At 43.7% G+C, this 4,992-nt stretch overlaps 1 long non-coding RNA gene across 1 annotated transcript; it reads right to left on the reverse strand.

Moving 5' to 3' along the window:
- Positions 1-2,322: 2,322 nt before the first annotated feature.
- LOC129315146 (uncharacterized) lies at positions 2,323-4,068 on the reverse strand. Its single transcript, XR_008594398.1, has 2 exons — positions 3,158-4,068; positions 2,323-3,076 (listed from the first exon to the last, which is right to left on the reverse strand). It is a non-coding gene; the product is annotated as an uncharacterized LOC129315146 (long non-coding RNA).
- Between the last annotated feature and the right edge of the window lie 924 nt (positions 4,069-4,992).

The following is a 4,992-nucleotide window of genomic DNA, read 5'->3' on the forward strand; positions in this document are numbered from 1 at the left end:
ATTCACCTAGACTGGACATCATCAGGCAGCCTTTGACAAGATTAAAGAACACTTGACAAAACCTCTGGTCTTAGCAGCCATGAGGGAGAACACCCCATTTCTGTTGTATTTAGCTTCTACTGCCACGTCCATAGGTTGTATGTTAGCCCAAAATGTTGATAGGGGATGTGAGCAGGTAGTCTATTATTTAAGTAGGTGTTTAAGTCCTACAGAGACCAAATACTCAGATGTAGAAATAGCATGTTTGGTGTTATGTTATGCTTGTATTGAGTTAAGGCATTATATAATAAATGCAGTTGTGTATGTGGTTTCTCATTCTGATTTGATTAAAGACATGCTTAATCGGCCAATCATGGCTGTATGGGAAAATGGAGTTTGGCCTTGGTTGAATTTTCTTTAATATTTTTATCTCAAAAATCAGTAAAGGGCCAGGCGTTAGTGGATTTTCTAGCTGATCATCCCTCAGCCGGGCTCCCTAAAGATGAATAGGAATTATCAGTGTTCTTAGTAGATCCGGGGCCTTGGGTGCTCAAGTTCAATGGATCTAGCACTGAACAGGCGTCTGGGGATAGTGATAACCTCTCCTATGGGGATAAAAACTATACTGTCTCTTCAATTAAATTTTGAGTGTACAAACAACCAGGCAGAATACGAAGCACTGCTCAGGGCTTGAGATTCTTCAAGAAATGAAGGCTCGTGATGTGGTCATAGAGAGGGATTCTCAGTTAGTCATCAAACAACTAACTGGTGAGTACAAGTACACAAGCCCAGCTCTAGTGATGTATTATGCCAGGGGTTCTCAGATTCTAGAGGAGTTCAAAACAGTAATGTTAATTCACATTCCTCGAGCTCAAAACTGGGAAGCCAATGAATTGGCTCAAATAGCATCAGGGCTAAGGTTTTCACTTGAGCTCACTAGAAAAGTAATTGTGGTGGAGTGGAAAGAACATCCCTCAGTCATTCAGCGTGGTTTGACAGTCCAGTGCAGTACAGTCTCGCAAAGGTTAGCCCGAGATTGGAGAGATGACTTTAAGAGTTATTTTTAAAATCCCAGTCAATGTTACCCGTACAGAACAAGGATACGTGCTCACCATTTTATTTTAATTAGAGATAAATTATATAGGAAAGGCCCCGATGGGTTATTACTTAAGTGTTTGGCCTTCACTAATTATATGGAGGTTTTAAGACAGGTATATGAGGGAGTCTGTGGGGCTCATCAGTTGGGGCCAAAGATGCCATGGTTAGTGCATAGGCATGGATACTATTGGCCTTTAATGACAAAAGATTGCATCGAGTATGCTAGGAGGTGCAAGAAGTGTCAAAGTCACAAGCCAACACAACAAGTGCCAGCATCAAATATGCATATCATTATCAAACCATGGCCTTTCTAAGGATGGGTCATGGATATAATAAGAAAAATATTTCCGGCCTCAGCCAAGGGCCACTCATTCATCTTGGTGGCCATAGATTATTTTACTAAGTGGGTTGAGGCCGTCCCTATGAAAAAAGTAGAACAGATCAATGTTATTAACTTTGTATGGGAGCAAATCGTGCTTCGTTTTGAGATTCCTCAAACAATTACAACAGACCAGGGGACAATGTTCATCGGAAGTGAATTCAAGGCCTTTGCAGAGGAAAGTGAGATTAAGTTATTGGCATCCTCATCATATTACCCTCAGGCAAATGGACAGGCTGAAGCTTCCAATAAGATCATCCTCAGAATTTTAAAGAAAACAATTGAAGAGAATCCTCGAGAATGGCACAAACAATTGGCCGAGACATCATGGGCATATCGGACATCTAAAAGAGAAGGTACAGGCACGAGCCCGTATGTGTTAACATATAGGCATGAGGCTGTTTTGCCTATGGAAATAGTAGTTCCTTCGCTACGCATTACAAATAGTCTAGAAAGACCGTCTGATGACTATAGTGAAGCCATGATGAACAAGTTAATCCAGTTAGACAAAATTCACTTACAAGCACTTGATCATATGATCGCCCAGAAGAAATAAGTTTTGAAAATATACAATATGAGGATAAGATGAAAACATTTTCAGGCAGGTGAGATCATATGGAAACTTGTGTTACCACCTAGTTCTAAAGACCAGATACTTAGTATGTTTTCACCTAATTAGGAAGGACAGTTCAAGGTAGACAAAGTACTTAGAGGGAACACATACATGTTAGCCAGCGTAGACGGAATTCCATACAAACGGGCTATAAACGGCAAATATTTAAAGAAGTATTGGCTGTCATTATAATAGGAAAGCGATGAAGGACCTGAGGCCTAGAATGGCCTCCGGGCATACAAAAATCACACAATGAGAAAAAAATGTTTGTTCTTTATTATCATTGAATCATGTTACAAAGAATAAAGAATAACAAATAAAAAAATGTGTGTGTGTTTATACATAGAGTACACTATTTACAAAGGTTGTATATAAGTTCCCACGTTGACTGAGCCCAATGTAAATCCACAGAAAGGGTCTGGTGACGTGTGAGGACTTTAAAACTCAAGCAAACCTTAAAGCTTAGCATCTGAGACGGTCCGTGTCTCATCCAACACTTTAGTAGCTACTTCCAGCTCGGGTTCTGCTGGACCGTCTTCAGCCTCGGCCTTTGCCAACTCTTCTTCAGCCTCCATAAGTTGGCTCCTTAAGTCCGCCACCTTAGCCCATAATGCCCAACGATTATCAACACGAAGGGCAATCTCTTAGACCCGGTTAGTAGAAGTAGTCATCTGGGTCTTGGCAGCCAAATATTCATCCCTCATTGCCCAGTTGTTCTTTAAATATTCGGAAAAGAGGGGAGTTCTTTACAGTATTGGCTAACAATGCCATAACATGCTGAGACTTGAGCTCACAGAAGTGTCAACTCAGCCACAATTCTAACAGACTGTACTACGGATGTTGCCTCAAGCCTGGATCATTTCCCCGAAATTTCGCTCAGGGATAAGGAAGGGATCATGGCTGAGTTAGAATTGGATGACTCTCCACGCATCCAATATCACGTTCGTTTCAGGGATGTAAATGTGAGAGAAAAGAGCATCCGTAGGTACTGCCTCTGGTGCAGCTAGCTGAAGAAAAGTAAAATAATATTAGTAAGAGACCAAGACTAGGCTGGCAGGAATGAAAATAAATAACAAACAAGACTATACCTAGACTGGGTCTATGAGATCCTTTTCTTTATTCACCACCAAGCACAAGTCCTCCTCCACACGGTCTATTAGAGTGGAGGAACCTGCTTGACCCTACGCTAAGCCACCTTGGATGTAGACCAGGGCAGTCAGAGCAGTACCCATGAACTTTGCCTGCGACCTCCCAGAACTCCTACCCTCTTGAAGATTGGTTAAATGGGGGGAAGGATTAGACTGAGTAGGGAGATCATCTAGGGGCCCGTAATGGCAGTAGGGTCCTGGACCCCAACCTCCAGCTGGTCGCTTGAGGCAACAGCAGCAGCTCCCTCTTAATTAAGAGCAGCCCTAACATTTTCTGGACTGCCTGGGGCTGTGATAGACAGGACAGCTCCTTGACTTTCACCACCTTCTACCACCTCCTGGTCTACCTCTTAAGTAAATGCAACTAAATCCATGGGTGTAGGCTTAAGGGTGGTAGCGGCTTGGAAGGAGACCATTTGGAGATCAAGGTGCTGGGTCTCATTCTCTCCTTATTGGATCGGACTCACTCTGCCATCGTCGGAGTCTACTGAGAGGATCATCATCCGTTGGCACTTATGTGTGTGCCTCCCCTTTTAAGGTGTGGGGCCGATTTGGAGAGGGATAGAGGCTAGTTGGTCAAACGGTAGAGGCCTTATCTTCTTTCTCCTCTTTGCCTCAGGAGAAGGGGACAGAGCTTGCTTCCTTTTATCTAGAATGTCTCCTCGGTCAGGACGACTGGAGGAGATCTTCTTGGCCCTGAACATTTTAGAGACCGAGGGAATGGAAAGTTGGGAGGAAGCGTCGTCTTGCTCCATCCCTTCAACCACGATCCTTATGGAAGGGGCCGTCGGGGTCTCGAAAGTGATGAGGGTGTTAATGTTACCCCTTAAAAAGGTCACCAACATGTGGCACTATATCCAATCACTGTCTGCATAAAACAAGACAGGTTTAGTCCAAGGAAAAAAATAAAAAGAATAAAACTAAAGCAAAATGTGGAGGAAACACTTACTGGTGTAGCTCTTTATTATGCGCCTAAAGCACTGGGGCCACCATTTGTTGAAGCAAAGGCAGGCGTCTCTATCTACAAGTTCCACTTTACATTGCCTCTGGGTGGTAAGTGGAATGGCTATCTGATCAATAGCCTCTCTGTCCAGCAGTTTCATGCTGATTTGAGGGAATAGGCCTCGAGGGATGCATTGGCTCAGTCCAAACTGGCCTGCCACCAGTTGAAGATGATAGGACTCCAAGTATACTCTAAGAAACTTGGAGGAGGAGCTAGTGTACAGCAGCCACATCTTTCGAGGCGTGGTGGCTGAGAGAAAGACCTCATCCCTTAAAGAGTTAGCGGGCTTGTTCTTCTTCTCCACCATCTAATTATACCAGGTGGGAAGGCGGTGATCGGGGATGTTGAAAGCTTTTAAGGTCCTCCCCAAGGACCATCTTTGTTGACAGAAGAACTTGAAGAAGTTCTTCAACTCCACTAACGAATGTCCACCCAGGAGATAGATGCCTCGATGATAGCAGGGTTTTCATATCGGTAGTTGCTTATCAAAGCGAAGAATCGCTCGATCAAGTAACAAATCAAGCCAGCGAGTGGAAGTAGAATAGTCATGCAAGTATATTTTGCTTATGAGTCTCTTTTCCTGGCCTCACTAGGTATGAAAAAACAACCACTGCACCGGATGTGAACCTTTTTCTAAAGCAGAATTAGGCGCCGGAATCATCAGGAAAGGGCTCTCGTCGAAGGTGGGGAAGTAGGCCATCGTCCACAACTTTAAGAACCAGATGGGCCCAGTGAAGTTGCTGAAGGGCTTCTTGATCAGCAACTCCCTCAT

Source organism: Prosopis cineraria, unplaced genomic scaffold (genome assembly GCF_029017545.1).
Source record: "Prosopis cineraria cultivar Desert tree isolate PC_DT_omini unplaced genomic scaffold, ASM2901754v1 PC7, whole genome shotgun sequence".
Taxonomy (NCBI): domain Eukaryota; kingdom Viridiplantae; phylum Streptophyta; class Magnoliopsida; order Fabales; family Fabaceae; genus Prosopis; species Prosopis cineraria.